The sequence below is a fragment of the Phacochoerus africanus genome, chromosome 16, assembly GCF_016906955.1.
Source record: "Phacochoerus africanus isolate WHEZ1 chromosome 16, ROS_Pafr_v1, whole genome shotgun sequence".
In the NCBI taxonomy this organism is placed as follows: domain Eukaryota; kingdom Metazoa; phylum Chordata; class Mammalia; order Artiodactyla; family Suidae; genus Phacochoerus; species Phacochoerus africanus.
This window is the reverse complement of record NC_062559.1, coordinates 46,587,123-46,596,651: the sequence shown is the minus strand read 5'-3', so window position 1 is coordinate 46,596,651 and position 9,529 is coordinate 46,587,123.

Genomic DNA, 9,529 nt, shown 5'->3' with positions numbered 1-9,529 from the left:
CCCTGGCCTTGCTCAGTGGGTTAAGGATACAGCATTGCCATGAGCTGTGGTGTAGGTCACAGATGCGGCTCAGACCTGGCATGGCTGTGGCTGCGGTGTAGGCAGGCAGCTGCAGCTCTAATTCGACCCCTGGGCTGGGAACGTCCATATGCTGCAGGTGTGGCCCTAAAAAGCAAAACAAACAAACAAACAAAATCAATTCCTGCAGAGGAGTGTGTTTATCTTCGGAAAAGACTGCAAGTATGATGTCCCCTGAGAAAACATTTTTTTGAATTACGCATTTTTAAATTTTAAGTCAAGAGCAATGTGTACACAGTCAGAAAAGCGTAAAACATCAGACAAACCCAAATTCAGAGAAACTCACATCCAGAAGTATTCTACAAAATAACCTGCCAGTACTTTTCCAAAGTGATGAAAGACAGAGAAAGACTGAGGAAGAATTACAAACTAGAGAAGGGTAAGCAGAGATGGTAACAAATGCCCTGTGATCGCAGATGGGCGCCTGGACCAGATGAAGGGCATGAGGGAAACAAAAAGGATGTTTGTAGATGAATTAATAGTAGTTAACAGTTTATCTGTAACTTGGTTAGTAATGGCCTATTAATGTCAATTTTCTAGTTTTCAATCATTGTACCGTGGTTATGAAGAGTTCCTATCGTGGTTCAGTGGTTAACAAATCTGACTGGCATCCACGAGGATGCAGGTTTGATACCTGGCCTTGCTCAGTGGGTTAAGGATCCCATGTTGCCGTGAGCCATGGTGTAGGTCGCAGACACAGCTCAGATCCTGCATGGCTGTGGCTCTGGCACAGGCTGGCAGCTACAACTCCGTTTAGATCCCTAGCCTGGGAACTTCCATATGCTGTGGGTGCAGCCCTGAAAAGCAAAAAAATAAGTAAATTTTTAAAAATGGTTATGTAAGATGTTAACATTCAGAGAAATCTTTGTACAGTTTTTGCAAGGGTTTTTTTGGTAAGTTTTTTTTAATAAGGCCCACAGGTCCACTGCTCCTCCATCCCAGTCCTGGGCCCCAGAAGCAACCACTTTTCACTCTTTCAGCCTTTTCTTCAAGTAGTTATTCATGTATCACTAGATATAATGCTTAAAACGCTAGGCCTTAATTTATTAATTTTAGACAATAACTACTAACTTCCTGTCCTAATGGGTTAGAGTTTAGCTCACTCTCAGCCCCCACTGTTCTTTATTCTTTTGTTGTGGTTCTTTTTTAATGCTTTATTCTTTTTTTTTTAACTTTTCTATTTCAAAATAATTTTGGACTTTGGGAAAAGTAGAAAAGACAGTGGCGTTCCCGTATGCTCTTCACTCAGCTTCCCCTAATGTCAGTATCTTGCACAACCACGGTACGATGGTCAAAATCAAGATATCAGCCTTTGCGAGATGCTACGAAGCATAGTACTGACTTAATAAAGTCAGTAAGGACTCCTCTGCTCTTTGCTACTATCCCCTTTCTGTTCCAGGATCCCATCCAGGGCATCACATTGCCTTTGGTTGTCTTCTCTGGTCTAGGATGGGCCCCTCAGTCTTTCCTTGACATACTTGAGCAGAGCTGGTCAGATGTTTTGTAGAATGTCCATCAGTTTGTCCGATGTTTTCTCAGGATTAGGCAGAGTTACAGGTTTGTGGAGGGAGAGCCACAGAGGTGATGTGCTCTTTGCAGCGTTTTGTGGATAAGACATCGTCATGCTCTCCTGGTGGGGGTGTTAATCTGGATCACTTGTTTAAGGAAGTGTTGGTCAGGTGTCTTCAGGGAAGCACTACTAATTTTCCCTTTACATTAGAAGCAACTTATTAAGTCCAAAGTGCATTCAAGGAGAGGAAAATTTCCAGTTCCTGGAGGGAGAAGTATCAAAGAATTTGCAGAAATTCCCATCGTGGTGCAACAGAAACGAATCCAACTAGGAACCATGAGGTTGTAGGTTCAATGCCTGGTCTCAGTGGGTTAAGGCTCTGGCATTGCCATGAGCTGTAGTGTAGGTCACAGACACGGCTCGAATATAGAGTGGCTGTGGCTGCGGCGTAGGCCAGCAGGTGTAGCTCCGATTCGACCCCTAGCCTGGGAATCTCCATATACCGTGGGTGCGGCCTTAAAAAAAAAAAGAAGAAGAAGAAGAATTTGCAGACACATGTTAAAAACACCACAGTAATAAACAAACATTTTGAGGAAACTACTTTGAGGCTATGTAAATTTCTCTTTAAACTTTCATCCACTATTTTTAGTGGATCTTGTCTGCAACAATTATTACTATAGTATTCTAACCGTGATTTTTTTCTCATTTCTTCTACCTTTAGTGATTGGAAGTCTTCACTGGGGAAGATTGTTTTCCCTTTTCCATCATGTTTTGTATTGATTTAGTCATGAATTTATATCAGTGTAAATTCATGGATATTTATTTTATCATTTGGGTTATAATCCAATGCTGCCATTATTCATTTTGCTGCTCAAATTTTCCAGCTGCAGACATTGGGAATTCCTTCAAGTTGGCTCTTGTATCATTTAGCTATGCCCCCTCTCCCTTTCTTTCTTTCCAGGCACAGGTTTGATCCCCAGCCCCCGGCGCAATGGGTTAAAAGATTTGGTGTTGCTGCAGCTGTGGTGTAGGTCGTAGCTGTGGCTCGGATAAAGCCCCTGACCCAGGAACATCCATATGCTGCATGTGCGGCCATAGAAAATTAATCAGTTAATGGATTAGTCAATTAATTAAATAAATAAATGTGAGTCCGTATCTCTGTCTCCAGTTCAGCATCACCAGATTCACTCTAATATGAGTCCCTTTCTTTCATGGAGAGAAACCAGATTCTCATGAACTGCAGTTGCTCATTGCTAGTGTATAGGAATAGAATCGGCTTTATATATTGATCTCGTGTCCTGAAACCTTGCTAAACTCACTTTCTTCTTCTAGGAGCAAGTTTGCAGGTTCTTCAGGATTGTCTACATAGGCAATCATGTTGTCTCCAAACAGAGAGATTTCTTTCTTCTTTTCCAATATATACGTCTTTTCTTTCAATTTTACTAAGACTCATGAGAGCAGATCCTTGTTTGCTCCCAGTCTCTAGGGAAACGTTTTCAGTCTCTCACGATCAAGTATAATGTTACCTATAGATTTTTCATGATGCCCCATGTCAGGTTGAGGAATTTTCTTTCTATTCCTAATTTGCTAGGACTTCTTATCTTGAATGATTATTAAATTCGCCAAATGTTTTTTCTGCATCCATAGAGAAGAACCACACTTCTGTTAATTTGGTGAATTATATCCATTGATTTGAATGATCCACCAGGCTTGTATTCTTGGGATAAACCTCACTTGGTCCTGATGTATTATTACCTTTTTTGTATTTTGTTGGATGCAATTTGCTTATATCTTGTTGAGGATTTTTGCATCTATATTAATGAGATATCAAGCTGTTATTTTATTTTCTTGTGATGTCTCTGGGTTTGGAACTAATAAGGGTAAGATATAGAGATGGAAGAGGAGCTGATGGAGAAAAACCTCTAAAGATTGCCTGTCACTTTAGAGTCTGAGTAAGATGCAAATCAGAGCATCGAATGAAGCAAAGTGAAGCTTAATGACATAAATCTATAGATGCAATTTTTTAAAACATGATTTTTACAAACTGAAATATATGCATAAATTTTATATATATACACACACACAAAATTAGTGTTCAGAACGAATTCTGGTTTTTTTCCTGAAGGATTTTGGAACAGTTGACTCTGGCAAAGCCTAAGCCTTCTTCTCTCTATTCTGCAATTAGAACAAATTTGGCCAAGGTCCTTCTGGATCTCCTATTGTCTTATGTTGACAATAATATCAACTGCACTCTCCTGAGACTTACTAATTAAATTTCAAAGTTTAATCCAAAAAAGTGCCCACATCTTCTGTTCATACGCTGACTTTTTTGGTAGTTAGAGGAATTTCAGCTACACTTTCAGAATAGTAGGGATGAATATGCAAGATACACAATGACATGGAGGTCTAGGATCCTAGAATAGAAAGTCAGAAAATATTGGCCTGAAAATACTGGGTGTTAATAAGTATTCGTTGGCTAAATATGTATATGTAAAGCATATTATATACTCTTGGGATGATTTTTGAAGCATAATGCTACTCAAATTTTCAACATTCTCTGTTCAACAAACCAAAATGTGATTTTTTCTTAAATAGCCTCTTTCTCTTTGACTTTCTACCCATTTGTGTCCTAGAGAAAAACTCATCCTGTGAGTTTTTGGGTCGTCATACTTATCCAACGTGTTGTTTGTTCAGGGCCTAAAGAGATACTTGATTTGCATTTATTTCAGGAGACAGCACACTGCCATTGGCCAAGAGTGAATGAGACGATAGCCTGCACTGCCTGCCAGCGGGGTTAAGGATCCAGCTTTGCTGTGAGCAGTGGTGTAGGTCGCAGACATGGCTTGGATCCTGCCGTGTTTCTGTGGCTGTGTCCTAGGCTGGCAGCTGTATCTCTGGTTTGACCCCTATCCTGGGAACTTCCATATGCCACAGGTGTGTCCCTAAAAAGAAAAAAAAAAAATCTGTAGCCTCAACAAAAATTTTTATCATTGATCCCCATTGTGAGCCAGACTTATTACTGGGATTTGCTGTTTTGAGCACATATGTGTGTTTGGAAGCGGGGGAGATGCCAGTAGGGAAGGAGAGGGCTAGAAGATGGCATTCACTGCGTGCCAATATCAGGTACTCTGCTAGAAACTTCATGTTCTCTCTATTTGCACAAAAATGCAGGTAGATATTACGCCACTTTGCAGAGGAGGAAACTAAGGTTTAAGAGCAGCCTTCACACTCAGGTATCTCTGACTCCAACACACAGGCTCCTTCCATATATACAATGTGCTTCCTCTGGATTTCTTCTAGGTTGAGAAAATGAGCCAATGGCTTCTGGCCATTCCAATTTCCTATACAATCCACCTGTTGAAAATAGGATTCCAGATTTAAAGTGGAAAAAACTTTAGTGCCCAAGAAGAATCTTTCTTCCAAACACCCGCTGTTCTTTGTACCAGAGAAAGGTTACAAAAGAACTTCTTACGTCTTTTCAGGATTATTTGTTGAAATCTCTATCAAGCCAGTCATTGATAACTCTTTGCCAAGAAACTGTAAAATCCATGAGCTCCAGGACTTTGTTTATTCCTTCTCTGCCTCTGGTACCTAAAGTAGTGCTTAACATAGGACAGGAAGGCAATAGTCTTTGTTGGGAAAATAAATGTTTTGAAGTACAATAACCCAGCATTTAGTCACAAGTACCATCTGTGATGTGGCAATGAAGAGCTCTCCCTTGTGTATATATCTCCTATCAATCCTAAGGTCACAGCCTAAAGGGGGCAATCTTTCCCCAAACGTTAAAACAAGGTGACAGCAGCAGAAGACACCCAGCAGCATAATTCCTAGAAATAGTAGATGCTCCAAAAAGATGGTTAAACTAATTACTATTTTTTCCCTCCATGTGCCTAAGTTAAACATATGCTGTTAACTCGAGTAAGCGCTGCTCACTCTTCTAGGCTACAATTTTGCAAGTCCTTGCTTTATGCCCCCCCTCCCATTTACTTGAACTTCATTTTCACATACACTGTCCCTTCTAGAATCTTGTTTTTTTGCAGACAGGCTAATTAATATAGTCTCACTTTACAGTAAGCCTACCCAGGATCAAAACAAATATTTAATTAAAGTTTGTCACTATTTCTGGTTTTATTGAGACTTAATTGACATATATTAGTACAGGATATACAACATAATGATTTTGATATATGGTTATGAAATTATCACCACAGTAAGTTTAATTAACATCTACCACATCACATAACTATACAACTTTTTCTTGTGGCAAGAACTTTGAAGATCTGCTCCGAGCAACCTTCATATAATAGTACGGGATTGTTACCTATAGAGTCACCGTGCTGTGCATTACAGCCCCAGGACTTAGTTAATTTATAAGGCAAGTTTTTACCTTTTTACCACCTTCACCCACTTCCCATCCCACCTCAACCCCACCTCAGACAAATCAGTCTGTTCTCTGTTTCTCTGAGTTCCGTTTTTTTTCAATTCCACTTCCTCTAAATGAAATCCTATGGTATTTGTCTTTCTCTGTCTGACTTATTTCACTCAGTATAATGCCTGCAGGGTCCATCCATGTTGTCACAAATGGCTAGATTTCCTTCCTTTTTATGGCTGGATAGCATTCCATTATATATGTGTTCTTGATCCATTCATCCATGGATGAGCATCCAGGCTGCTTCCAGGCTTGACTAATGTAAGTAATGCTATAAGAAACACTGAGGTGCAGATTGTCTTTTCAAGACAGTGAGTTCTTTTCCTTTGGATCTGTATCCAGATGTAGAATCGATGAATCCTATGGTAGTTCTGTTTTTAATTTTTTGAGGAACCTCCATAGTGGTTTCCATAGCAACTGCACCAGTAGTAGCTGCTCAATAAAAACTTTGTTGAATAATTAAAGAAGATCGACATTTCCTTAAGCTCACTCTTAGGCATTCTACTAGCTTTATCTCATAAAAGCATCCCCATTTTATAGAGAAAAAAATAAGTTTAGAGAGGTTCAGTAACATTCACAAAGTCATGGAGCATGGGGTTGAGCTGGCTCAAAGCAAGACAGGCTGATTTCAGAACCCTCAGAACCCTGCAGTGCCTGAGTCCTCCCACAGCACTTGGTGACCCTGCCAATCCCATTCCTTCCACAACCCCTTGCTCTTCCCTCCCCCTGAATCTTTGCATGGCTACCTCTTCGCATTCAAGTCTACCCGTTGTCACTCCTCAGACACCTTCCCTGACCCTTCCCCACAGGGTGAATCTCTGTTCCATGGCCCTGTCAGATGGCCTTCCTGGCATGACACCACCGTCTTACATTCTCCCGCTTGGTTTGGCTCTTGTCAAACCCTCCGACCAGAACTGGAGCTTTGTGAGAGCAGAGACCTGTTTCTGTCTCTTTGCTCACTGGCCCGTGGTCTGGTGCTGAGCCTCCTAAACACTTGCTGGATTCCCGAATGAGGCCAGATAACTGGGAGCGTGTTAAAGAGGACAGGACCTGGGACAGCCAGTCTTTAGAAGACCACGAGGGACGTGGCTGGGGTGTGTCTCCAAACCTATTACGTTCAATTCGCACGTCAGTGCTTCTTTGCCATCTCAGGCGAGAAAGCCGATTTACACAAGGGCCCATTGAGCACATTTGTCCATACAAAGAGGACGCAACGTCTTAATGTTGGAAGCGTGCTTTATAATCTCCCCAACAAAGGTACGCCGCTGAATAAAAATAACTTCCTTTCCCCTCAGATTGGAGCCACACATACTCCGCTTCTGCAAGACGAAAATGTCAGTTGCTTATGGTTTAAAGAATGTGGCTCAGCAGTCAGCCCGAAGCTTTATACATCCTACGGGATAAAATCCAAGGGGGAAAATGTATGCTAGAAAATGCTCTCTGGCCTGGTCCCACATTTGATGGAGAATATTAACACTATTGCTTGAATTTAAGTCTCCGTTTCCCCCAACGTGCGTGTGAATGAGCTTGAAGCGTGTGACACGCACCGTGTTTCGGCCCCTTCTAAGTACGTTTGTTGTCAGGATGGTTGTCTTGCAAATCTCCAACCAGACTGAGGCCCCACGTGTCGCTGCCATGGTTGTTTCTTCAGAAAGTTTGGCGGTTGATGCCATCGCCTCCTTCTCCATCCTCCCCAGCTTCGCATTTCCCCGCCCAGGCCTTGGAGCTGCTCTGATTTCTTTCACTTTGAGGTGCTCTTCTTTCTGTTTAGAAGCCCTCTCCCTCTGCCTGGGTCTTAACTCTCAACTCTTCTTAAAGTCTTGGACCTTGCATCCCACCTCCCTCTGCCCTCGGGTTCACTCACCCGCTCCTACTTCCCCGGGTTCAGCCAGGTACCCCGCCTCTGAATCCTGAAAGCACTTTATGCAGACCTGGGGTTAATTACTTATAAGGAAGACCTGTGGGCTCCCGGTGTCTCTACGGTATTCGTTTTGTGTCCCCAGCACATCCCTGTGTCCTGCACGGACGGTACCTCGCAAAGGATTAGGAGCAGAACTCGTGCGGAATGGACACCGGATCCTGCACTCTGCCTCTGTTTTGTGTTGAGTTACCTCCGAGGGGAAAAATCATTTTCTCCTACCTACACTTTAGAAAGCTGATTTCACTCATAAGAAGGACAGCTTTTCAGTTCCTGGCGTCACTCTCCTGAATCTGTCTCATGATCTACGTCACCCAGACGAAGGGTGGGTGGAGGGGGTGGTCTTAGAAGCAGAGAATGTTGGCATCCAGAGCGTGAAGGCGTTCCTCAGACAGCAGCAGACTTACACACAGACCCAGCTTCCTCATCCTTGCCCAGCCTTCTTTGGATCAAAAACATACATCCCTCCGTGTACAAGTGTTCCCTTTAAATTACCATAGCCAGGAGTTCCTGTTGTGGCTCAATGGTAATGAACCCAACTAGGATCCATGAGGATGAGGGTTTGATCCCTGGCCTCACTCAGTGGGTTGGGGATCTGGCATTGCCATGAGCCGTGGTGTAGGTCAGACACATTCTGGATCTTATGTCGCTGTGGCTGTGGTATAGGCTGGCAGCTGTAGCTCCAATTCAACCCCTAGCCTGGGAACGTCCATATGCCGCAGGTGTGGCCCTAAAAAAACAAAAAACCCACTCCAAAAAAAACATTCACCTTAACCACTTCCAAGATATACAGGAAATAACATCCATGACCACATAGTCACAAGACCAGTTTTCATTTGTGGCTCGTGGAATGCTGTGCTCACTTGGCCACCTGTCAAACATAGTCTGTCACCTTGTGATATCACAGCGACAGAGCAAACTCATGTGCCTTCTCCTTGATGTGCTTCTTCTATTCTAGGAAACCATCCAAGAACGTGTTGCCCATCTGGGCCCATCAAGACATTCCACAGTTAGCTAGGTTAGCCAGAGTTTATATCTGGGACCCTCGAAAAGCTCTGCAAGGTCAAGAAGACCGACTATGGCTCTGCATGTTGGCACAGCCCTCCTCACTCCCTCGGCACTTCAGACCTCGGGGCCACGAGCTTGTAGCCCCTGCAGTGAATCTCCAGGGTGGGCCGTCTATCCCAGGACACCCATTCTCTACTCCAGTGTCTCCACACATATTACAGGCTGAGAGCCCGTGTTAGACTCAGAACCCCTGAATTTCTACCCTAATTTACCTACTGATCCTTAAGATCCTTCAAGCGCTCAGTGGTGAGGTCCCCACAACCGCTTGCCTCTGGTGTCAATTTCGGTACCAACCTGCCAGCCTTCCTTCCTGAGAATCTCAACGTGAAGAGTGATGCGGGATTGAAGAAAAAGTGACTTCTTTCCCTGCCCCTTGTTTCTGACACTTAACTGGGCCACTATATTTTATCACAGTTGGTCTCAGTGATGTGATCTCCCCATCAGACTGCAAAACAGTCCCCAAAACACAATGTTCCAGAGCCATTGGCGGCGTTTCCTTAGCCTGAAAAGAACGACACCAGTGGTT